This window comes from Daucus carota, chromosome 3 (assembly GCF_001625215.2).
Source record: "Daucus carota subsp. sativus chromosome 3, DH1 v3.0, whole genome shotgun sequence".
Taxonomy (NCBI): Eukaryota; Viridiplantae; Streptophyta; class Magnoliopsida; order Apiales; family Apiaceae; genus Daucus; species Daucus carota.
This window is the reverse complement of record NC_030383.2, coordinates 52,908,946-52,936,100: the sequence shown is the minus strand read 5'-3', so window position 1 is coordinate 52,936,100 and position 27,155 is coordinate 52,908,946. Positions and strand designations below refer to the sequence as shown.

Genomic DNA, 27,155 nt, shown 5'->3' with positions numbered 1-27,155 from the left:
GAGCTTAAGTCTGACAAATCACATGGATCGAAAATCACATGGATCAAATGACACTAAAATAGACATGGAAGCATGATTAGGAAAATAAAGAAGCAGAAACATTCTTATCTCATGCAATGCAATCTGGATCAAATCAAGATGATGGTCAAAGATGAAGACATTTCAGAAAGCATGCATAAGACAAAGATGTGCAGCATAGTTTTTAGATTAGAGTGCAATTTGTATTCTAGTTAAAAGCCTTGTAAAACTTGGAGTATATAACCAAGTTAGAAGCATCAGTTGAACTTGTTCGAATTACTTGAGAGAAAATCTGAGAGTTAGAATTTGTTCAAGTGATGAACCAGCAGCTGTGCGAATTGTAATCAATCCACAGATTATTCTATATAAAATCTCACGGGTGGATCATTCAATCTACCCGTATTTTTAATACTTGGTGTTTTCTGTTTTATTGTTTTAAAGTGTTTGTTCTTGAATCTTTTATTTTTGTAAAATATTGTATTCAACCCCCCCTTCTACAATCTTTCTTATAGTTTGTGTAAATAACAATTGGTATCAGAGCCAGGTTCCCAACAAACAGGGAAAAAGATCAACACTGCTAGAAGATGGGAAAGAAGGATGCTGGAGTGAAGATTCCTGTTCTTGACATAGACAACTACTTTCACTGGAAAGTGAGAATGCATTGCATTTGTTGTCCATTGATGAAAGCTATGTGAACTGCATTGAGAAAGGACCTCATGTCCCCATGAAGGTCTACACAGGTATGGGAGCTGATGGTGAAGATATGGTAGGTAAAATGATTCCAAAACCTATCCATGAGTATTCTCAAGAAGATACTGAAGAAGTTCACAAAGACAAGAAAACCATGAACCTTATGTTCAATGGTTTGGATCAAGAAATGATTGATAGTGTTATTAGCTGCACTAGTGCCAAAGAAGTTTGGGACACCATCAGGACCATCTGTGAAGAGAATGAGCAAGTAAGAGAAAACAAAATGCAGCTTTTGATTCAACAATATGAGTCATTCCATTTCAATTCTGGTGAAGGTTTGAGTGACACATTTAACAGATTTCAAAAACTATTAAATGGTCTAAAACTCTTTGGAAGAGTATATCAAGTTAAGGATTCAAATTTGAAATTCTTAAGAGCTCTTCCTAAAGAATGGAAACCTATGACAGTCTCTCTCAGAAACACTCAAGAATTCAAAGACTATACTCTTGAGAGACTGTATGGAACTTTAAAGACTTATGAGCTTGAAATGGAACAAGATGAAGAGATTGAGAAAAGCCAAAAGAAAGGGCATTCATCTGTGGCTCTAGTTGCATCTCTCGATGATGCTGTCAAGGACAAGGGAAAATCTCAAGTTGAAGAAACTGAGAAGTTGGTCAAAGAAGAGAGCTCAGAGTCAAGTAAGGGAAAAGGAAAAGAGAAAAATGTAGCTGATTCTGGTGAAGAAAGTGATGGAATTGATGAGCACCTAGCCTTCCTGTCAAAAAGATTCTCCAAACTGAAATTCAAAAAGAATTTCAATTCTGCAAAATCATTTAAAGGCAATCCCAAGTCTGACAGAAGCATGGTAGACAGATCAAAATTCAAGTGCTTCAACTGTGGGAATGCAGGTCACTTTGCAAATGAATGCAGAAAGCCTAAAGTTGAGAAGAGGTCAAGTGAAAACATTGACTATAAAAAGAAATATTATGAACTTCTTAAACAAAAGGAAAGAGCATTCATCACAAAGGATGATTGGGCAGCTGGGGATGATTCTGATGGAGAGGAGGAGTTTGTCAATCTTGCTCTAATGGCCAACTCCACAGATCAAGAAGAAAACACTCGAAGCAGTAGTCAGGTATTCACTACAAACTTAGTTGAGTTAACTAAAGATGAATGCAATGCTACCATAAATGAAATGTCTACAGAATTGTATCATTTGCATGTCTCTTTAAAATCTCTCACTAAGGAGAATAGTAGAATTAAGGAAGCTAACACCTTTCTTAGTGATAGAAACAGTGCTTTAGAAGCTCAATTTATTGAGTTTGAGAAACTGAAAATTGAGTGTCAGACAGCCAAAGATGATCTCTTGGGTTGTTCTGAAAAGAGAAGAGATCATAAGAAACAGCTTGATAAGGAACAAGAGATTATTGCTAAATGGAAATCTGGGAGAGATGTTTCCACTAATATCATCAACATGCAAGGTAGAGAAACCTTTGTGGAGAATGAATGGAAAAGGAATAAGAAAGTTCTTGAGATTTCTGAGATCAGCTCAAGTGATGAGAATATTGATGATGATCATCAGTTGAAAAGTAAAGCTTCAACTGATGAAAGTCATCAGTTGAACAAAAACTCATCAGTTGACAAGAAAGTTCTCAAGAAACTTAATAAGAAATATGGTCCTGTTAAAAAGAACTTTGTTAAAGGTGAGAATGATTCTTCAGAGACTAGTGAAAGTGTTAACAACACTCATAAGACCAAGAAGAAGTTGGATGCTAGTGAGCTTAAATCAGAAGAGACTAAAAAGAAGAAGAGAAATAGAAATGGTGAAATTGGAGTCAACAAGCACACTAATTACACACCCAATGCCAGTGCTCCTAGGAAAACTTGTAGTAAATGTGGTAGTGTAAATCACTTATCTGCTAATTGTAAAACTGTGATTGCTCCTAATTTATCATTACCTATTCCTATGCCATATGTTCCTCACATGAACTTATCTGCTATGAACATGATGCCTGGTTTATTGCCTCATAATCCATATTCACAGCCTAGCATGCCATATATGTTCAATCCATATCTCAATGCTTTTAACATGCCTCAATTCCATTCAAATCTACATAGTATGAACAATGTATGCATGCCTCAAATGTCTGTGTTTAAGAACAATGTTGATGTTCCTATTTCTCAACCAAAACCAAAGATTGAACCACTTCAATCCAAGGGAAAAGTTGAGAATGAAGTAAAAGTTGTTAAGACTAACAAATCTGGACCCAAAGCAATTTGGGTACCAAAATCATCTTGATCTATTTTTGGAATGTGTGCAGGGAAACCATAAGAAGAATTTGTGGTATTTGGATAGTGGATGCTCGAGGCACATGACTGGTGATTCTTCCCTGCTCACAAAGTTTGTAGAGAAAGCTGGCCCTAGCATTACCTTTGGAGATGACAGCAAAGGATATACTATGGGATATGGCTTGATTGCAAAAGAGAATGTCATCATTGATGAAGTTGCATTGGTATCTGGTCTTAAGCACAACTTTGTGACAAAGGATACTAAGTAAATTTCACTCCTGCAGCCTGTGTTGTCACCAAGGGAGATGACAGCAATGTGGTACTAATTGGACAAAGAAAAAGAAATGTGTATGTATCTGACTTCAATTCTGTAAAATCTGAATCTATCACTTGTTTTCTCAGTAAAGCAAGCTCAGATGACAGTTGGCTATGGCACAAAAGATTGCCTCATTTGAATTTCAAGACATTAAATGAGTTAGTTAAGAAGGATTTGGTAAGAGGAATACCAAAGCTGGAATTCTCCAAAGATGGTCTGTGTGGAGCTTGTCAGCAAGGAAAGCAAAAGAGAAGCTCTTTCAAAAGCAAATCTCTTTCATCAATTGTGAAACCTCTTCAGCTCTTGCATATGGATTTGTTTGGACCAGTCAACATAATGTCCATTTCTAAGAAGAAATATTGTCTAGTGATTGTTGATGATTTTTCAAAATTTACTTGGACTTTCTTCCTGTATTCTAAGGATGAAGCTAGGAAAATCATTATCAATCATATCAAGACATTAGACAACAATCCAGATGTCAAAGTTGAAAGAATAAGGAGTGATAATGGGACAGAATTCAAGAATTCTGTGATGAAAGAATTTTGTGAAGATAAGGGAATTATTTATGAGTTTTCTGCACCAAGAACTCCACAACAAAATGGAGTGGTAGAAAGAAAGAATAGAACTCTCATTGAGGCTGCAAGAACCATGATTAATGAAGCTCAACTTCCAACCTATTTTTGGGCTGAAGCTGTGAACACTGCCTGTTTTACTCAAAACATTTCTCTAATTACCAAACCTCACAATCTAACTCCTTTTCAACTCTTCAAGGGAAAGAAGCCATCAATTAGCTTTCTTCATGTATTTGGATGCAAGTGTTATGTTCTAAGAAATCAAGGTGAAAATCTTGGAAAATTTGAAGCCAAAGCAGATGAAGCTATTTTTGTTGGATATTCTAATGGAAAATCATTTAGAGTATACAATCTGAGAACCAACATTGTTATGGAATCAATTCATGTAGTTTTTGATGATAAAAAGATTCAAGGATTGACAGATGAAGGATTTCATGATAATCTCAGATTTGAGAATGAGGGTGAAGGTGATCCATATGACAGTGATGATGATTGTGATGACACTGTTCAGAATGCTGGAATTAATCCTGGAATTAATATTCCAACTGATGGGACCTTGGTACAAGAAACAACTGAAATTGGAAACTCAACTGAAGCATCAGTAGAAACTACATTGGAGGCTTCAGTTGAAACCCCTCAAGGATCATCAGTTGAAAGAATGTCTCAAAATTTCAATCAATCTAGAAATAATGAGATGTCAAATTTAGGGGGAGCTTTCCAACATGGAAATCTGAATTTCAACAATGAAGCTACATCATCAAGACAATCACTTCCACCTCAGAGAAAATGGACAAGGGATCATCCTTTTGAGTTAATTATTGGAGATGCAAATGCATCTGTACAAACAAGAAGAGCTACTCAAGATGAATGTTTGTATAGTGCATTCCTTTCACAGGATGAACCAAAAGTAATAGAAGATGCTCTCAAAGATGCTGATTGGGTTCTTGCCATGCAAGAAGAATTAAATCAATTTGAGAGAAACAAAGTTTGGAAGCTGGTACCCAAGCCTAAGAATAGAACAATTGTAGGCACAAGATGGGTATTCGGAAACAAGATGGATGAAAATGGAGTTGTCACCAGGAACAAGGCAAGGCTTGTGGCTAAAGGATACTCTCAATCTGAGGGAATTGATTTTGATGAAACATTTGCACCAGTTGCAAGATTGGAAGCCATAAGAATTTTCTTGGCCTATGCTGCTCATGCAAATTTCAAAGTTTATCAAATGGAAGTCAAAAGTGCTTTTCTGAATGGTGAACTGGAAGAGGAGGTGTATGTGAGTCAGCCTCCTGGTTTTGAAGATCCAGAATTTCCAGAGTATGTTTACTTTTTATTAAAAGCACTTTATGGACTAAAGCAAGCACCTAGGGCATGGTATGACACTCTATCTCAATTCTTGTTAGATAATCATTTTTCCAGAGGAACTGTGGATAAAACACTATTTTATAGAAATGTAAATGGTGCCTTTATTCTGGTTCAAATTTATGTAGATGATATAATTTTTGGTTCTACAGATGAGAGACTTTGCAAAAAGTTTGCTAATCTAATGAAAAGTCAGTATGAAATGAGCATGATGGGAGAGCTCACCTACTTTCTTGGTTTACAAGTTAAACAAGTAAAAGAAGTTATATTCATGAATCAAACTAAGTATATCTATGATTTACTTAAAAAGTTTGATTTAATGGATTGCAAAGAAGCTAAGACTCCCATGCCAACAACCACCAAATTAGAGTTAAGTCCTAATGAGAAATCTGTGGATATCTCTAATTATAGAGGCATGGTTGGCTCTCTTTTATATCTGACAGCTAGTAGACCAGATATTATGTTTTCTACATGCCTCTGTGCTAGATTTCAATCTGATCCTAAAGAATCACATCTTATTGCTATAAAAAGAATATTCAGATATCTTAAGGGAACACCAAATCTTGGTATTTGATACCCTAAAGACTCTGGATTTGATCTAATTGGATATTCAGATGCTGATTTTGCAGGATGCAAAATTGATAGAAAAAGTACAACAGGCACATGTCAATTTCTTGGTGATAGGCTGATCTCTTGGTTTAGCAAAAAGCAACACTTTGTATCAACCTCTACAGCTGAAGCTGAATACATTGCAGCTGGAAGCTGTTGTGCACAAATATTGTGGATGAGAAATCAATTACTTGATTATGGTTTAAATCTTTCAAAAATTCCAATATTTTGTGACAACACCAGTGCTATTGCTATAACTGAAAATCCAGTACAACACTCAAGAACCAAGCATATTGACATCAAATATCACTTCATAAGAGAACATGTGATGGCTGGTACTGTTGAAATGCATTTTGTCCCAAGTGAAGAACTACAGATATTTTCACAAAGCCTCTTGATGAATCCACATTCACAAGGTTGGTAAGTAAATTTGGTATGTTAAATTTCTCCTAATTTATAGTGAATTTTTCTGTAATTTGGCAGCCAAAATTTAATTAATTTTGATTTATCAAAATTGAGTTAGTTATAATTCTGGATAAAATCTGTAATATTTCAACTGATGAACTAGTGAAATTGTTTCAACTGATGTGTGAAACAATACCCTCTTGTTTTGTTTTTCATTCAACTGATGACACTAGTTGAAAACACTTTCAACTGATCATCATCAGTTGAATAGGAAGTTTAAAGAGGCGCTTATTTCATCCGTTGAAAATATTATTAGATCTGAGCCGTTGAAATTTCTTTTATCTCTCTCCTGCTTTATACACACGATCGTGTGTCTAATTTTTGTAGAGTTCAATAAGAGTAATTTCTTCTCAACGGTAATTTCTCAGCCAATCACAACAATTTTCTGAGAAAGTATTTAAGTGTTTTAATTTATTTTCATTTCTTTTCACTTCACTCTTTCGAATTCACAAACTCTCCTTCTCTCTCTGTGCAAAAACAAGTTCTTATTTTCTTCAAGCTCTTTCTTGTAATTGCAATGGCGCCCATGAAGAAATACTCCTCACCAACTGGCTTCATCTATGAGAAGAATAACTTTGCCTCCTTTGTTGACACTAAGGCTGTGGAGGAAAAGGAGTATCATGGATGATGGAGTTCATCAAATCCAGCTAACTATCTCATGCCATGCTCTAAACTCCATCTATCTATCATGAAGTTGTGATGACACTATTTCTTTTACTCTTAAAAATAATGTTATTGAAATTAATTGTGATGTTATGAATGCATGCTTTAGAATCCCTGAAAATACTGTTTCTACCTTGCCTTCTGATATCCAGTTAGTTAACATGCTTTATGCCATGAATTATGTATTACCAACTGATGCTTTAGGTAAGATTGAGAGGAGAGGTTTGAGGAGAGAGTGGAGCTTTTTATGTGATGCATTTGTTAAGTCTTTTTCTGGTAAAATTAGTAATTTTAATGTTGTTACCTCTTAGATTTTACAAATGCTTTACATGTTTTTGACTAATGAGTATTATAATTTTGGTACTTTGATGATCCATGAAATTAGGGAGAAGTTAGGTGATAAGGTAGATAGACCTAGAAATATGTACTATGTTAGATTCCTTATGATGCTGGCTAATCATATTGATGATAAGCTAGTCATCACTAACCAGGAAGCCAAGCTTCCAAGTTTTGTGCAGGAGAAGAGGGTCTTCAAGGACCTCTTAATAATGAATCTATACCCCTCCTTGGAGGTGCCTTACCTGCCAATCATGGAGCCTGGAAAAGAAAAGGAGGTACATGGCTTTCCTACTACTCTTTCTCAACCCTCACCTTCTTTGCTTTCTGCCATCATGGCTGTTGAAGAGGCCCATTAACAGTCCACACAAGTGGCACAACCTTCTAAAACCAAATCTTCCAAACCAACCTCAGGTGCCTCCCAAAAGGCATCTGTTGTAAAATCCAAGAAGCACAAACCTGAGGGGAGTGTGATTGGTGGTAGTGAGGGGGAGGGAAAGGGTGATCATCAAAGAAACCCTAAGGATAAGGCTGGAAAGAAGAGTGATGACCAGCCAAGCCCCTCTGCAGTCTCCCAACAGACTGTGGAGCTTAAAAAGGATTCAAACTCATCCCTAGCAGCATCCTCCCAAAAGAGAGGGAGGGACACTACTTCTTCACCTATAAAAGCCTATGGGAGAAAGAAGCTCAAAGGTGAGAAGGTAAAGCACTATGCACACACACAGGCATCCATTCTAGATTTTATGCCTGTAACTTCAACTTCACAAAGTCAGTTTGATGTGACTCCAATAAATGTGGAGGCACAGCCCCCTTCCTCTTCTCAACCTATTGTACATATACATGATCTTACCATATCTACTACTCAAACACAATCCCCAACCTCTTCTGTGGATGTGGAATTAATCCACGCCACACTTGTAAATTCTCCATCTTTGGATTTCTTGGAGAAGCCCCCTTCTGAGATTGATCATCATCATTTTGATGATTTGTTGGATCTTTCTCATCCAATTCTTTCTACTATGACAATGTGTTCTGTGGATATACATTTAAAATCAATCACCACAGACTCAACTGTCACAGCTTCTATGCCTTTTTCTTCTTTATCTTCAACAGATCTCCTTCATCAGTTGAATAGTGTTTGTCCTTCAACTGATGTGCTTGACAGCCTTCATCAGTTGAAAGCCCCTTCTACTCATGTTTCAACTGATGTCTCTCATCAGTTGACAACTGCTGTTACTTCAACTAATTTACCTTTCTCTACAGCAGTTGATCACATGGTAGCACAAACACTACTAGGTTTGAGTGATGTGAGCTCAGGAGTGGAGAGGCAGCCTTGGGTGCTGGCAAAAGGAGAGGGTGTGGAGAGTCTGGCAATTTCTTCTAGCCAGGAAAAAGGAGAGGCAGTGAGTGACCCTTTAGCAAGGGTAAGTGAGGGAGAGGTGAGCTGTGTGGTGAGCCAAGGGGAGCCCTTGATGCAAGAACAGAGAGAAATTGAGAGAAATGCAGGTGTCAATGAGGGGTTTAGTGAGCAAGCTTATCAAGCTGAATATAGATCCATATTGGATAGTGTGCCACTAGACCCTGAGACTTTTACTCATGGGATGTCTGTTGTTCAAGATTTTGCAAGAATGGACAATCAAGCAACAGAGAGGAGCTTAAATCTAATTCACACTACATCATCCATGCTTAGAGCAAAGGAGGCACTTGCAACTCTGCCTGCCAATGCTGGAGATGATTTTCAATATGATGATAGTGATGAAGACCTCAATGATGCTCTTGAGGATTCTCTTGGTGAAGAGCCTTCAGTCTCTCTTCCATCTTGGCTCTTGATAAGTGGTATTTATACACACTTATAGGCCTTCATTTCTACTTAAATTGGTTGGTTGTACTTAAGTGTTTAGTGTCTTTTGATGTGTTTTTAGTGTTTTTCTGTGCAGGTCACGAGTTGAGGTGATGAAGTGATTTTCTATCATTTTAGGTTGTTTTTGGTGCATTATTTGCAAGAATAGAGAATTGTGGATTCATCACGACTTGGGATTTTGTGGGTATATCTTCTACAAACCCTCACGAGAACACACTCGTCCACTAGAGCTATCTAGGGGTTTAAAGGGCTTGTTGCATGTGCTAAATGCAACCGTGATCACCTACGGAAGTGGTACTAGAGCAAGGAAGGGTTTACACGCGAGAACGAGCTGAAAACGAAGAACCAGGACTGCCAGTGGCAGACACTAGCGCGCCCGCGCTAGTGCTTAGCGCGCCCGCGCTACATCCTGTTCAACTAGCGCGCCCGCGCTTGGTTAGCGCGGCTGCGCCCAGCAGGGTTGTTCCGGGCCGATTTTTGAAGCTTTTCTGAGGGAATTGAGCAGCGGTCGAGGCCCGGTTGACTTGGTCAATGTATTTTATTTTCTCATGTGTAAAACCCTAGCCTCAAAGTAGTTTAGAGAACAATATCATAGTTTAGTTTTTGTAATCAAGCACATTATCAGTTTTGTAGTGGATCGTTCTTCGCGAGGAAGTGACAGTTTCGAGCGAGATCATGAACATCAAATCTGTAACGTTGTGTTCTTTATTATTAATTCAAGTACTTTTATTCCGTTTAATTCTCGTAATTTATTTATCATGTTTTCACTAGAACCCATGATGTCGATTAGTTCGATTATGAACTAACCGCCTTCATGGGATTCTAATGGATTTATCGATGTAGTCTAGTAAAGAATATTAATTACTTGATTTTGTGACGTACGTTGATTTCTTTGCATGCGCCGTGCTTATTCTTCTTAGGAGCGTAGCTAACTTCTAAGTTGTTTGTTAATTCTTTCTGAAGCGAGAGTGGATGATTGAATTTAGAACTATGCCATGTAAACATAGGATTATGTGAATGAAACATAATTTGTGGTAGACTTGAACTATTTTTATCACCCTGTGTAATCACGATAGACGACCTGTTATTAAACCTCTCTGCTTACACTACCGCTATAGAGATATAGGGTCTGAGCTTTGTTGGTGTCCATGAGAATTCTGTCTTAATTGCGGATTTTGATTGGTATGATATGTGTGCAACGAGAGTTGGCATGTATTACTTTCGTGTTGTCTGATTAGGATCAACAGTCACATGTTAATCAGTAATTTCAATTCGAGATGAATTCGATAATGAAGTTAGAATCCCATGTGTTTTCCTATTCTGATTTTGATTAGTAAATTTAGTTATTAGTATAAAAGAACACATCTTTGTTAATTGTCTTAGCAGTGAAAATTACTCATACATTGTTGCATAGGTGCGTATTCTTAATTCACCAGTCTCTGTGGGATCGAACTTAATATATTACTTGTGATCACGTGCGCTTGCGTGTAGATTTTTGCGAACAAGTTTTTGGCGCCGCTGCCGGGGACTCGGTGTTAATTAATTAGTTTATGTACTTGTCATCAGTGTGCATTAAAATTCACTGACTAGGATTCTATTCTTTTCTCACTTTTCTTCTTTTCTTTATTTCAGGTACTTGGGTCGCGTTTATGCTAACACGTTCTAAAGCTCGTAAGGAAGCAATTGATTCATCTTCTTCTTCTGATTCTGAAACAATGACAGAACCTGAAGCACAACCAGACAGTAAGGCATTGAAGGATTTCTCTATGCCAAAGATCGATGATATCCAGTCAAGCATTGTCAGGCCTGCAATTGCAGCCAATGCCTTTGAAATCAAACCAGGAACTATTCAAATGGTCCAGAACTCGGTACAGTTTGGGGGTTCTCCTACTGAAGACCCTAATATGCATATACGTAATTTTATAGAGATCTGTGACACTTTCAAATTTAATGGAGTTTCTGATGATGCTGTGAAGCTAAGGCTTTTTCCATTTTCACTGAGAGATAAGGCTAAGGGATGGTTGCATTCTTTACCATCTGGTTCTATTACTACATGGGAAGATCTAGCTCAGAAATTTCTCACTAAATTCTTCCCCATGGCAAAGACTGCTGCACTACGAAATGCTCTATCTCAATTCTCTCAACAATCAGGAGAAACATTCTGTGAAGCCTGGGAGCGATATAAGGAGATGCTAAGGAAGTGTCCCCATCATGGCATGCCGGATTGGATGCAAATAAACTGTTTCTATAATGGTCTTGGACCTCAATCCAGACCAATGCTAGATGCAGCATCAGGTGGAGCTCTATGGGCTAAGAACTATGATGAGGCTTATGAGTTGATCGAGATGATGGCTGCGAATGAATATCAGAATCCTACTCAGCGTCTTCATCAGGTCAAGGCAGCAGGTGTTCTAGATGTTGATGCTACTACAGCCTTAACACTACACCATATATGGCCTATTGTAACGAATTTTTTCGGTGTAACCAGCTAAAATGTGACCATAGATGACTTAAAATTATTTTTGGCTATCTATGGTTACACTTTTTTTTATTGTAACTGTTAGTGTCATTAAATGTAACCATAAAGAAAATAAGACATCTACCGTTACACCAAAATTGATGTTACGCTTGATCTTAAAAAAAATGTAACCAAATATCGAAAATTTAGGCGGTTGAAAGAAAACATGAGCGGGATTGAATTTTAATTAAAACGTAGGCGGGGAAAACAAATGCCTTGTCTTAAATCTGAAAAAACTAAAATTATTTATCCAACCTACAACTTCATCTCAACAAAGAAAACTCTCTCTCTCTCTCTCTCACTAATCTCGCACCTCATTCACTCGTCACTCTCAGCCGGATCTCGCGGTCGGACTTCAATTCAAAACTCTCAACTGGACTTTAATGCAATCGGAGAGAAAGGGCTTCAATTAGGGTTTGAGAAAAAGGGGCTCGCTTGTTCAATTAATCTAGGGATCCAAGAATAGGGCTTCGATTTAAGGTTAATGTATTATCCTCTCTATCTATTTTGTGTATCTATTTTGTATCAATCTCCCTATTCTATCTTCGTATGTTTCTTTCTATCTCTCTGTCTCCTCTGTAACTTTCTCTTATCTATCTGTGTCTTTCTATTTACAGTCGCAATATAGAGTCTCAAGCTCATACTCGGTGGACATGGGAATTGGAATATTTGGTTTTAGTTTGATTTTGGGGTTCGATATTTATTTGAAGCTTAATTAGGTGTATGTTTGAGTTCGATTAGAGTTTGTTGGTTTTTCATTCTTACTTGTTTGTTTTAACAAATCCAGAAATTTTAGTTTTAGCAATCTGGGAGCTTTGATTGGAGGTTGTATTCGACTCTTTTTAGTTCTTGTTTCGGTTTTGGGGTTTGATGCTGGTTCAAGTTTGGGTTCGAGCTTGGAGGTCGGTTGCAACATCTCTTTCTGTATTTCTATACTTGAATATGTAAAGTGTTTGTTTATAGTCCTCTTAGAACTCTAATTCTATCTATTTTTAGGTCTATAGTGTAAAATCAAGAGATATTTCATTGTCGGATTCTGTTTCTACTAAGCAGAAATTTTAAACTTAGCATAATCTTTGCAAAATTTTGGAACAATAGTTTGTTGATTCAGTTTCTGTCTCTAGAGCTAAAATGTGAAATGTAAATATAACTTGTAATATCCCAAGTTCAGTTTTATTTGAAAATACATATATTATATGTATTTTGAAGAATATTATTATATTTTCTACTTTCACCCAAAATTATGTTCAATTGAATTGGACTAGATTCAACCCAATCATTATTTGGGCCAAATATTAACTAGGCTTAGTCTAGTTACCAAGCCCAATTTATTTAGTATTTATTAATTAATTAATAAGCTCATGCTCAATCCCAATATATAGTTGAGACATGAGACTTGTACTCACATCTTCTCGATGTGGGACAAGTTGTTTTACAAACAAATAAGACTTAGATGATTATTTTCATCTCTACTGGTAGTTTTGTAAGAGTAAACTTTTAGACTTTCATCCCCTATTCAGAATCTTAAACTTCTTATTTTAATTAGGCTATTAGAAAAGCCAAGTGAAGGAATATGTTTATACTTATTTGAGATTATATATTATATAGAACTTAGTAAGTTCTATGCTCAACTTCTATTATGGAAGGGGTGAGTTCCCTTTAATCTCCTAAGCAAATAGACTTGTTGGCTTTATATAGAGTTGAGAAGGAAATTTCTTTAAAACCTTCTCGATGTGGGACAATATAACTGTCCACAAACCAAACAACTAGTTGAAGTTGGTTTAATTTTAAATATTGACTTTACAGCTTTGATTTATATAGAAGAGGAGGTGATGTATCTCTCATATCTCCTCGATGTGGGACTAAAAGTAGTCCAAAATGAATAAGCTTGGGTTGCAAGTGTTGGCTTCATAACATTATATGGAGAAAGAGATTATAAATCTCTATTTGCTCAACAATGTGGGACTTGACAAAGTCCTTTATTAAATAAAAGCTTTAAAACTTAAATTACTTGGAAATATTGGAGCCAAGAGAAAGCTCAAAGACTTTCTTGAGTAGAAAGGTGAGCTAGTTAGGGATATATATAGATGTTGAGGGCAAGATGGCTCCAATATCTTCTCAATGTGGGATGGGTGATCTATTACAAAGAGAATAAAGTCTACAAACCACATCTAAAAGAAAAGGGGACAAGGAGGGATATTTATAGCAAGAGCCAAGACACTAATTAATAAAACTTGTTGATACTAGCAAGACATGCATCCTTTCCACTTAGGCACCATGCTAGCTCCCGATAACTTCTTTTCTTTAATCTTCATTTTCGTACCACATTGATAACTTGACACTATATTCTTGTGAATATAACCAATGACCTAGTATCTAATTAAGAAAATTAGAGAAGCAAGGCAAGAGCAAGTTGTGGGCGTCACCCCTGACGCCAAGTTGGACAAGTCGTTGGCGCCACCCGACGCCAACTTTTCTTAAAACCTCATTGTTGTACCACATCGAGTAGAGATGGAAGGAAAGCCACACCTTTCCTTATATAAACACAACAAACTCCAACTTTCTAAAAATAGGAAGCTCACAGCCTGTTAAATCTAGTAAGTCTACTGACTTATTATTTTTATAGTTTTATTAATTTAAGTGTTTTTATTTGAATAGTAGTAATTGGAGTCTTAATATAAGCATGATATTATAATAATAAAATAAATGTGTGAATATTTTAGGGAACGAAGTTGTTGGAGATTTTAACTAGGACATTGTACACTGTAAGTATATACTGTACCCTTCGCTGTGATATTTGATGATGTTTTTGTGAACATTTTCTTGATGATTTTATGATGAGGAATGAGTATTCTTGCATTTGTTCTGTGTGTGATGCTTCCTTTGTGAAGTAGTGTGATACTTCCTTCGGGAAGGAAAGCTAAACCAATTGTTTAGCTGGCCGGGATCCCCAACAGTAGAACGTGTGAACTTTGAACGTGTTTGAATACTCATACTCGTACTCATCTTCATGTGTGAAACTGTTTTGATGACTCTGTGGAATTGATTTTATCAATTAAATCTTTGTGAATAAAACTCAGTTGATTCGTACAATATATGCTTGCTGAGCTTTATGAGCTCATCTTTTCTTTTCATGTACTAACTCTACAGGAAAGGATTCCGGAGAAGGTTATTCCAGCAAGGGTAAAAATGTGGTGAACTGAAGTGCTAGACCTGGTTGGATTAGCAATAAAACTTTAGTAGTAGTATATGTAATCGGGAGAAGTGTTTTAAATATGTATTTTGTGATAAACCTGAACTTTTAGAGGCGTATGATGTAAGACTTTTGATGTAAGGTTAAATGTACCTTTAACTTATGCTGAAATGTTAAGTTGAGATTATGAAGATATATTTTGGTTTGTTTAGTAGAATGACATCCCCGGGTCGGGTTGCCGAGGTCATCCCGGGCCGGGGGCGTCACAGGTGGTATCAGAGCCAGGTTCGAGTATCGGCGAAAGTAGGATTAAGATTCTAGACTAGTGTGATATTAAGTTTGAAGAATAGGTTTAAGGGATATGTGGACCTTAGTTGTGAATTTGTGGCATGAACTATGTGTGTAGTATTACTATAGTTCTAGTATGATTTGTGGATTAGAATATAGTTCTAATATATATATTATATGATTTTAGGTGACGATGAATGAAGAAAATAGTAGTGGCGCTGGACCTAGCATTCAAATTAGTCCTGAGATGATGTTGGTTTTGGAGGAAATGAGGAATATGTTGAAGACTATTAGGGGAGAGCAAGAAAATACAAATACAATTAAGGTGAATACTGATCGTTTGGAAGAACAAGATCGTATAAATAATCCGGAGCGAGAAGGTGAGAATAAACGAAGGTGTACTTATAAGACCTTTAAGGATGCTGATCCCCCGGTATTTAAAGGAGATTTAGATCCACATGTTGCGAATACATGGATAAAGGAAATGGAGAAAGTGATAGAAATTTCTGAATGCTTGGATGAACAAAAGGTGAAATTCGCAACACACTCTTTAAGGGGGGAAGCTGTATTTTGGTGGGACACTGTTAAACAGACAGAAGATTGTTCAACGATGACTTGGACGAGGTTTAAGGAGTTGTTCTTTGATAAATATTTCCCTACGTGTATGAAAAATGAGATGGAGATGAAGTTTTTAGGATTGAAGCAAGAAGGAATGTCTGTGTCAGAATACTTGTCAAAGTTTTTGGAGCTTTCTAGGTTTGCCCCTCATCAGGTTAATACTGAAGCTAGGAAATGTCAGAGGTTTCAAGAGGGACTGAAACCTCAAATTAGAGAAAGGGTCTCTTTGTTAGAACTAGAACAATTTGATAAGTTGGTTGGAAAAGCTAGGATTGCAGAAAGGGAATATGAAGCTCGCACTCAATTTTTCAACAATAAGAAAAGAGGAAGGGAGACAGAATTAAGTCCTAAATCAGGGTATAAGAGAGATAATAAGAAATTTCAAGGGATGAAGAAAGAGAATTTCCGGGAAAATGATAGGAGAACGGTAGCACCTGAGTGTAAGAAATGTGGAAAGAGGCATGGTGGTGAATTTTGCTATCGAGGTGAGGGATTATGTTATAATTGTGGAGAAAAGGGGCATATAGCAACTCAGTGCCCAAACCCTAAAGTAACCTCTTGTTTTAGCTGTGGACGACAAGGCCATTTAGCAAGGGATTGCCCTCAGAAGAAAGTCAAGACTGAAGTTGAAACTAAAGGGAACAAAATTCCGGCAGCAGGAACTTCCCACCAATCGGCACCTAAAGCAATAGCTAGGACCTATGCCATGACAACTCAGGATGCTGAAATATCAAATGATGTGGTGTCAGGTACGCTCCAACTCTGTTCTCAAGATGTGCATGTTCTATTTGATTCTGGATCAACTCATTCTTTTGTGGATTTGAAGTATGTGGATAAGTTGAATATTCCTGCGCAAAGTTTAGATAATGTTCTACTAGTAAAACTCCCAAATGGTAGGAATTTGTTTGTGAACAAAGTTTATAAAGATTGCACTCTTATACTTAGCGGACATACTTTTCTAGTAGACTTGTTACCTTTAGAATTGAAGGATTTTGGAGTAATTTTGGGAATGGATTGGTTGACAAAGTATAAGGCCAATTTGGATTGTAGTAAAAAGAGAATATGTTTAAGGGGCCCAGATAAAAAGAAAATTTATTTTAAAGGAGACAGGTTAGAAAAACCTAGTGTCATGATATCAGTTTTAAAAGCCTATAAGATGTTAAGAAAAGGATGCGAAGGTTTTCTAGCTTATGTGATTAGTGAGGAGGAAGTTAAAAGTAAGGTTGAGAATACACATGTGGTTAGAGAGTTTCTAGATGTTTTTCCTGAGGAATTGCCAGGATTACCACCTGAAAGAGAGGTTGAGTTTGGTATTGAATTGGTTCCTTAGGCTCAATCAGTATCAAAAACACCATATAGGATGGCACCAACCGAGTTAGCGGAACTCAAGGTACAATTACAAGAATTGTTGGATAAAAAGTATATTAGACCAAGTGTTTCTTCTTGGGGAGCGCCAGTGTTATTTGTGAAAAAGAAGGATGGTTCTCTACGATTATGTATTGATTATAGAGAACTGAATAAGTTGACTGTAAAGAATAAATACCCACTTCCACGAATAGACGATCTTTTCGATCAATTACAAGGAGCCACTTACTTTTCAAAGATAGATTTGCGCTCAGGTTACCATCAATTGAGAGTGAAGAAAGAAAGCATTAATTCCATTGACGGCGTTTAGGACTCGATATGGCCATTATGAGTTTGTAGTGATGCCGTTTGGGGTGACAAATGCACCTGCGGTATTTATGGATTTGATGAATCGAGTATTTAGGAATTATCTGGATAAGTTTGTAATTGTGTTTATCGATGATATTCTGATTTACTCGAGAACTGAGAAGGAACATGAGGAACATTTAAGGATAGTCTTAGAAACTTTGAGGAAAGAGCAGTTGTATGCAAAGTTTTCAAAATGTGAATTTTGGTTAAGGAGAGTAAGTTTTCTTGGACATGTAGTTTCAGAAGAAGGAATTTCAGTTGATCCTTCGAAGATTGAGGTGATCATGAATTGGGAAAGACCAAAGAATGTGACAGAGATTCGAAGTTTCTTAGGTTTGGCCGGGTATTACAGGAAGTTTGTTCAAGATTTCTCTAAGATAGCTGGACCATTAACAAGTCTCACAAGGAAAGATGTTAAGTTTGTTTGGTCGGAGGAATGTGAGAAAAGTTTTATTGAATTAAAGAAAAGACTAACGTCTGCTCCAATACTTGGGTTACCAGATGGAACTGAAGATTTTGTAATCTACAGTGATGCGTCAAGAAAGGGGTTAGGATGTGTGTTAATGCAACGTGATAAGGTTATTGCTTATGCGTCTCGACAATTAAGAAATCATGAGAAGAATTATCCCACCCACGATTTGGAGCTGGCTGCAGTAGTTTTTGCGCTTAAAATTTGGAGGCATTACTTGTATGGAGGAAAGTGTAAAATTTTTACAGACCATCAAAGTTTAAAGTACCTTTTTTCACAGAAAGATTTAAATATGAGACAGAGAAGATGGTTGGAGTTGTTAAAGGATTATGATTGTGAAATTTTATATCACCCTGGTAAGGCGAATGTTGTAGCTGATGCGTTAAGTAGGAAGGAAGTCGGGAATTGTGCGGGGGTCATAGTTGAATCATTGGATGTTCAAGAAGAAAGACTTGGAATTGAATTTGGTATACAAAAGAAGGATGGGAGCTTATTGTGTCAAATTAAGGTCAAACCGATGTTATTAGAAAAGATAAAGGCAAGTCAGATTCAAGATGAACGATTAAAGGAAATTTTGAATAATTCTATTTCAGAATCGGGAAAGAAGGATTTTAGGAAAGGAAATGACGACATCGTGAGGTTTCGTGATCGAATATGTGTACCATCTGATATAGAGATTAAGAAGGAAATATTGTCTGACGCACATTCATCATCTTTTTCGGTACATCCTGGATCTACGAAGATGTATAAGGACTTAAAGCAACATTTTTGGTGGCCTAAGATGAAGAGAGAAATTGCAGAATGGGTGGCAAGATGTTTAGTTTGTCAACAAGTGAAAGCGGAGCATCAAAGGCCAGGAGGTTTATTACAATCACTACCTGTGCCTGAATGGAAATGGGAACACATCACCATGGATTTTGTATTAGGGTTGCCAAGGACACAAAGAGGAAATGATGTCATCTGGGTTATCGTGGATAGATTAACAAAGAGTGCACATTTTCTAGCTATATCGGAATCATCACCTTTGGAGAAGTTAGCCAAGTTGTATATACGAGAAATAGTTAGGTTACATGGAGTACCTGTTTCAATTGTGTCTGACAGAGATCCCAGATTTACTTCAAGATTTTGGAATAGTTTTCAAGAAGAGATGGGTACAAAACTAAGTATGAGCACGGCATTTCACCCTCAGACGGATGGTCAATCGGAACGTACAATTCAAATTTTAGAAGACATGTTAAGAGCTTGTGTGTTGGATTTTAAAGGAAGTTGGGAAGAACATTTACCTTTAGCAGAATTTGCATATAATAATAGTTATCAAGCGACAATTGGGATGGCCCCATATGAAGCACTTTATGGACGTCGGTGTAGAACACCATTATGTTGGGATGAAGTGGGGGAAAGAAGGTTGTTGGGGCCAGAGTTAATTCGTGTAACTACGGAGAAGGTGAAGCTGATACAACAGAGGATTTTAACGGCTCAAAGTAGGCAAAAGAGTTATGCAGACAAGGATCGCCGAGATGTGGTGTTTAAGGAGGGAGATTTTGCTTTTCTTAAAATTTCTCCATGGAAGGGCGTTATGAGATTCGGAAAGAAAGGAAAATTAAGTCCTCGTTATATTGGACCATTTGAGGTTCTTAGAAGAATTGGAGAAGTGGCATACGAGTTAGCACTACCACCAAGTTTAGGACATATTCACAATGTGTTTCACGTGTCATATCTGAGGAAGTATATCTCGGATCCATCACATATCGTAGATTATGAACCGATAGAAATTCAGGAAAATATGCAGTACGAAGAACTTCCAGTAGAAATAGTAGATCGTCGCGAGCAGAAGTTAAGAACGAAGGTCATACCACTAGTGAAAGTGATTTGGAGAAATCATAATATAGAAGAAGCAACTTGGGAAACTGAGGAAGCAATGAGGACAAAGTATCCCCACTTATTCGATAAGGCAGGTACGATTAAATTTTAAATTTCGAGGACGAAATTTTTAAGGGGGGAAGGATGTAATATCCCAAGTTCAGTTTTATTTGAAAATACATATATTATATGTATTTTGAAGAATATTATTATATTTTCTACTTTCACCCAAAATTATGTTCAATTGAATTGGACTAGATTCAACCCAATCATTATTTGGGCCAAATATTAACTAGGCTTAGTCTAGTTACCAAGCCCAATTTATTTAGTATTTATTAATTAATTAATAAGCTCATGCTCAATCCCAATATATAGTTGAGACATGAGACTTGTACTCACATCTTCTCGATGTGGGACAAGTTGTTTTACAAACAAATAAGACTTAGATGATTATTTTCATCTCTACTGGTAGTTTTGTAAGAGTAAACTTTTAGACTTTCATCCCCTATTCAGAATCTTAAACTTCTTATTTTAATTAGGCTATTAGAAAAGCCAAGTGAAGGAATATGTTTATACTTATTTGAGATTATATATTATATAGAACTTAGTAAGTTCTATGCTCAACTTCTATTATGGAAGGGGTGAGTTCCCTTTAATCTCCTAAGCAAATAGACTTGTTGGCTTTATATAGAGTTGAGAAGGAAATTTCTTTAAAACCTTCTCGATGTGGGACAATATAACTGTCCACAAACCAAACAACTAGTTGAAGTTGGTTTAATTTTAAATATTGACTTTACAGCTTTGATTTATATAGAAGAGGAGGTGATGTATCTCTCATATCTCCTCGATGTGGGACTAAAAGTAGTCCAAAATGAATAAGCTTGGGTTGCAAGTGTTGGCTTCATAACATTATATGGAGAAAGAGATTATAAATCTCTATTTGCTCAACAATGTGGGACTTGACAAAGTCCTTTATTAAATAAAAGCTTTAAAACTTAAATTACTTGGAAATATTGGAGCCAAGAGAAAGCTCAAAGACTTTCTTGAGTAGAAAGGTGAGCTAGTTAGGGATATATATAGATGTTGAGGGCAAGATGGCTCCAATATCTTCTCAATGTGGGATGGGTGATCTATTACAAAGAGAATAAAGTCTACAAACCACATCTAAAAGAAAAGGGGACAAGGAGGGATATTTATAGCAAGAGCCAAGACACTAATTAATAAAACTTGTTGATACTAGCAAGACATGCATCCTTTCCACTTAGGCACCATGCTAGCTCCCGATAACTTCTTTTCTTTAATCTTCATTTTCGTACCACATTGATAACTTGACACTATATTCTTGTGAATATAACCAATGACCTAGTATCTAATTAAGAAAATTAGAGAAGCAAGGCAAGAGCAAGTTGTGGGCGTCACCCCTGACGCCAAGTTGGACAAGTCGTTGGCGCCACCCGACGCCAACTTTTCTTAAAACCTCATTGTTGTACCACATCGAGTAGAGATGGAAGGAAAGCCACACCTTTCCTTATATAAACACAACAAACTCCAACTTTCTAAAAATAGGAAGCTCACAGCCTGTTAAATCTAGTAAGTCTACTGACTTATTATTTTTATAGTTTTATTAATTTAAGTGTTTTTATTTGAATAGTAGTAATTGGAGTCTTAATATAAGCATGATATTATAATAATAAAATAAATGTGTGAATATTTTAGGGAACGAAGTTGTTGGAGATTTTAACTAGGACATTGTACACTGTAAGTATATACTGTACCCTTCGCTGTGATATTTGATGATGTTTTGGTGAACATTTTCTTGATGATTTTATGATGAGGAATGAGTATTCTTGCATTTGTTCTGTGTGTGATGCTTCCTTTGTGAAGTAGTGTGATACTTCCTTCGGGAAGGAAAGCTAAACCAATTGTTTAGCTGGCCGGGATCCCCAACAGTAGAACGTGTGAACTTTGAACGTGTTTGAATACTCATACTCGTACTCATCTTCATGTGTGAAACTGTTTTGATGACTCTGTGGAATTGATTTTATCAATTAAATCTTTGTGAATAAAACTCAGTTGATTCGTACAATATATGCTTGCTGAGCTTTATGAGCTCATCTTTTCTTTTCATGTACTAACTCTACAGGAAAGGATTCCGGAGAAGGTTATTCCGGCAAGGGTAAAAATGTGGTGAACTGAAGTGCTAGACCTGGTTGGATTAGCAATAAAACTTTAGTAGTAGTATATGTAATCGGGAGAAGTGTTTTAAATATGTATTTTGTGATAAACCTGAACTTTTAGAGGCGTATGATGTAAGACTTTTGATGTAAGGTTAAATGTACCTTTAACTTATGCTGAAATGTTAAGTTGAGATTATGAAGATATATTTTGGTTTGTTTAGTAGAATGACATCCCCGGGTCGGGTTGCCGAGGTCATCCCGGGCCGGGGGCGTCACAGTGCTTAAGTTTGTTGTTGTTTATGACACTAGGATAGTTTTAAACTGATGTGCTGATTATTGTCTAGAACAGAGCTCTTACATTTTCTGAGTTTAGCCAGTATTTTTGTGATAATTTCCTTGTCATCTTGCAGGAGGGCATTTATCTATCAATTTAGCTAGATCCTTGCAGGAGCTAGGAGACAAATTTGAGGATTTCTATCCACGTGAACACAATGGTGCTGAAGCTGGTAAACTTCAAGTATCATCATACTTTCACTCTAAACACTTCGATCTCATATTTATGTTTGCCAAGTAAATTTCAAGTAAATAACAAAAATAGAACTAATGACGAGGATCTTGCAGATTATCATGGAGAGCGCCAGTGAAAAGGATGAGTCCAGTAACAAAATGCCCAATTTTGTGTATATTTCAAGAGAAAAGAAGACTACAGCCCACAACTACAAGGCTGGTGTGCTCAACGTTCTGGTAATAATGTTTATAATTGTTGTTGATATATCATACACATATATTGGTAAACAAAAAGTTGTTGACCAGTTTACAAGACATCAGACTCTAATGCTTTCCAGGTAGCTTATCATGCAAAGTCTGATGTTTCTTCACTTTATAATGATTGAAAAATTTCTTTATGGCACATTGATTCACTGTTATTTTCTCATATGTTAAGGATTCACTTAGATTGTTTTTAGAAGAAATCTGTAAAATTGTACCAGATGGTTGTTTGGTATTCTATCCTAGCCATAAATTGATGGAAAAACTTTCAAATGGCTGGCAGGAAACTGGTCAGTGCAGTTTTGATGGGCTCCTGTTTTAATTGGATTTTCAGTTTTGGTATGGCTTGAAATTAAAGTTTGATGTATATTGACAGGTTTTATTATACCCTTCACCGCCTCATACTATTTTACACAATTTATTTCATTTTATATCTTGCACTCTTTAAGTTCTATGCACACAACCACAAGATATGAATATATAAGAATGTTGTTATATATTATATGCATGTGTAGCTAGCATAGACAAAATTCATTTAGCTACTTCATTGCATGCAATACTTATCTGAAATTTGGATCTGTCATATTTTTTTCTGCATTGGATTAATATATATACAAATGGTGGTTGTTGCAGGACATCCACAGTAAAGGCACGTGGCTCATTTCGGGTCTTCTTCTAATGCGCAATTTGAGCCTCTATTTATAGCGAGACAGCCACATCAAAAGCAGCAACAGGTACACGGGATGGGGACACCTGTCCAGAACACACTGCAATCTTCTTACATTGAGGAAGCAAGCTCGAATTTCAATTTCCAAGTATAGTTAGATTTTATATTGCACCTGGCGAGTAATTAACTTATAATCTTGATGTAATACCTAAGTTAGTTTTAGTTTTATGCACTAGTACTTATATTGGTATGGTTGCTAGTTGGTTGGCTTGGACCTCTGTTTTTTGTATTTGGATTGTGTTTGTCGCTGAATATTGGTTGGTAAATTTGAAATGGGAAGTGCTATTGTCTTTTTTTTTCCTGTAAAGTGTTGGCAAAGAGTTTTTGTAAAGTGTAGGTATTATTGTAAATGGTTCATATTTCTCTGTTGCTAAATATCAAAAATTGTTGGTAAAGATTTAAAAAAATGTAGGTAAAGGTAGAAAAGGTTTATATAAAAGTGTAACTATAACTAACAAGATGTTGCCATTGATAACTTAGTTTTTTAAAGTTTAGTGTTACAGTAGCACAAATGGTGTTACTATAGACCTATAGTTACAGCTCTTTTAGTGTTACCAAAACAAAACAAAGTGTAGGCGTAGAGGTATATGGTTACACTTTTCCAGGTGTAACTAAAAAATGAAAAAGTGTTACCCTAGACCCCTATGGTAGCACCGATTTTAGTTACGATCCTGTTTGGTGAAAAAGTGTTACCATAGCCATTTTTCTCACTTTCAGCAACACTTTATAGCCTTTATTCACACTTTTTTGGCTGTTACAATAGGCCACTTATGGTGTAGTGTAACTGCTCAAATTAAGGCTCTTACTATGAAGATAGATTCCTTAGCTAACTTGGGTGTTCAACCACCACCTAATGTTTGCGAGCTTTGTGCGGGTGCACATTCTTCGGATCAGTGTGCTATATCTAGCGTATCCGCTCAGTTTGTGAGCAACTTCCAGAGGTCTCAACAGCTAGCTCCTGCCACTTATCTTCCCAATAACCGGAATCATCCGAATTTCAGCTGGAGCAATAATCAGAACTACATGCCACAACAGCAGCAACAGTTTCAGCAGCAAGGATCTAGACCTTTCAACCCTTCTGGTTTTCAACAACAGTTTGCACCGAAGCAGCAATTCCAGCCACCGGGATTCCAGCAACAAAATCATGGGGTGGCTGGACAGTCTTCCAATGAAAGATCTGAATTGGAAGAATTGAGGTTAATGTTTAAAAGCCAAGCGGTGTCAATCAAGACGTTGGAGAATCAGATTGGTCAAATTGCCAATGCGTTGCTTAATAGACCACAAGGAACTCTTCCTAGTGATACCGAGGCCAATCCGGGTAAGAATGTGATGAAGGAACAAGTACAGGCTGTCACCTTGAGGTCCAGAAAGGTTACGAAGGAAAAAGAGTCAGCAACAGAGCATAACAAGGATGAGAGTGATCAACAGGTTGAAACACCCGTGCTCTCATCTAAGTCTGGTAGTGGAAAAACTGTTGTTGACGCTGACAAGAAAGAAATCAACGAGGAGGCAAGCAAGGAATCAACTGAGAAGTCTAGTCCTAAATCTGATAATGGGGTCAAGCAAGTATATCCACCTCCCCCTTTTTCGAAGAGACTTCAGAAGCATAAGCTCGACAAACAATTCGCTAAATTTCTAGAGGTTTTCAAGAAATTACAAATCAATATACCTTTTGCGGAAGCTCTAGAACAGATGCCGAGTTATGCTAAATTCATGAAAGGTATTCTATCTCGGAAACTTAAACTTGAGGAATTGGAGACTGTAGCTTTGACCGAGGAGTGCAGTGCGGTGTTGCAGCAGAAATTGCCTCCGAAGCTGAAAGATCCGGGGAGTTTCACAATACCGTGTACCATTGGACCATTGTCATTCGACAAGTGTTTATGTGACTTGGGAGCTAGCATTAATCTGATGCCATTATCTGTCTTCAAGAAACTTGGTCTGCCGGAGCCGAAACCTACAAACATGTACTTACAACTGGCTGATCGGTCCATCACATACCCGAGAGGTATAGTGGAAGACGTCTTGGTTAAAGTGGATAAGCTCATCTTCCCTGCTGATTTTGTCATTCTAGACTTCGAGGAGGATAAGAAGATTCCCATTATCTTGGGAAGGCCTTTCTTAGCTACAGGCCAAACTTTGATCGATGTGCAAAAAGGAGAGCTTACAATGAGAGTTCAAGATCAGAGTGTCACTTTTAAGGTGTTCAACGCAATGAAATTTCCAACCGACGAAGAAGAATGCTTTAAGGTGGAGCCACTAGAAGCTGTTGACAATTCTGAGATGGAGCAAAAGCTAAGGCCAGGTACCTTAGAGAGAGTCTTATCACGGGATTATGATTTCGAAGATGAAGGAGGAGCAGAGCTTAAGAATTTTAAGAAGCATCTTAAACCATCTATTAAAGAAGCTCCCAATATCGTACTCAAACTACCACCGGATCTCTTAAGTGATGTGCAGTTTAGAAGGTTGTCCCGGCGCATAGATGACATGCATGACATTCACCAACGTTTTGCAGAGGATTTGACTCAGGCTCTTGGGAGTGCTTTTCGAGCCATTGATGTTGAGGTTGATTGGCCAGTGTTTGGAGATGGCATGGTGTCTCGACCACCTGATCCTCCACCCGAGGCGGGTGATCTTCCCGACTTCTAGGTACATTTGAGGCTTTTTATCACCTTCAATGAGGACATTGAAAATTTTAAGTTTGGGGGTGGTAATCTAAGGAAGAGCATGTTATTGTAATTTTGTTTATTATTGCATGTGTTAGTTAGTTCATGTAGTTCACGTTTTTTTTATTTTGTTTTGATTATTTCTCACATTTTTTTTCTATTTTTCTCAATTTTTTTTATTTTACATGTTTAGTAGTAATTGTTGTAGTTAGTATCACGACCATTTGCATGAATTATGAAGTTAAGCCAAGTTAATTGCCTATGATGAGTTATGTGCGTAGTTCTTGATTAGTAATTTCAATTGCAATGCTAGGTTAGTACTTGGAAATTGCTTGTGTTGGAAATTGTAATTCACATATGTTCTTGAGATAGGATTTAGACGAAATTCCATGAATTCTAGGATTGAATTGAGCACCCTTCAGCTTAAGTCTGTAAATCTTAAGTTTGGGGGAACTGAGGAGTAGATATGCCTTTCTAGAAAAAAAAAAGAAAAAAAAGAAATAGTAGTAAATAAATTCACTAAAAAAATAAGTGGTAGAATTAACTAGGTTGAGCTCATTAGTACTCGAGCAATTAAGTCTGAGGGGACTTTGTGCCTAACAACCTAAAGCCCTTCGTGGTTTGGGATTGTTGACCCAACGCTCGCTACATGGGTACTAGTGCATAAATCTTTAGGGATCTCAACCATTGCACAGTTAAATAAACCACTAGAATAGAGTGAATAATTGGTGTGTGAAGTTGTGGTGTTCGTAACGCATTTACACTGCGAAGCGCTCTGACCTTAGACCGAGCAATGAATCACCAATAAAAAGAAAAAAAAAAGAAGAAAAAAAAAATAGTGAATAAAATAGAAGGGTGTGGACATTCTTTGGGACCTTGGCTTTTAGTGGGACTTGAGTGACGGGGTGTTAGTTTTAAACTTTTACGATTCTTGATGGGGATTCTGTGGGAGTAGTAGTTTTGTCTTGTCTCAATAAAAGAGC

General features: G+C 37.0%; 2 long non-coding RNA genes and 1 other non-coding gene across 4 annotated transcripts; 2 read left to right on the top strand and 1 right to left on the bottom strand.

The window, feature by feature from the left end:
• Positions 1-11,289: 11,289 nt before the first annotated feature.
• On the bottom strand, positions 11,290-11,396 carry LOC135151778 (small nucleolar RNA R71). Its single transcript, XR_010290697.1, has one exon. It is a non-coding gene; the product is annotated as a small nucleolar RNA R71 (small nucleolar RNA).
• A 563-nt stretch (positions 11,397-11,959) lies between these two features.
• On the top strand, positions 11,960-23,857 carry LOC135151074 (uncharacterized). Of its 2 annotated transcripts, XR_010289544.1 has the most exons (7): positions 11,960-12,176; positions 12,314-12,387; positions 12,484-12,598; positions 22,425-22,520; positions 22,636-22,758; positions 23,066-23,121; positions 23,416-23,857. It is a non-coding gene; the product is annotated as an uncharacterized LOC135151074 (long non-coding RNA). The 2 variants fall into 2 exon arrangements; XR_010289543.1 differs by lacking the exon at positions 23,066-23,121.
• On the top strand, positions 21,408-22,218 carry LOC135151742 (uncharacterized). The gene is made up of 3 exons (XR_010290635.1): positions 21,408-21,427; positions 21,554-21,595; positions 21,981-22,218. It is a non-coding gene; the product is annotated as an uncharacterized LOC135151742 (long non-coding RNA).
• Positions 23,858-27,155: the final 3,298 nt, after the last annotated feature.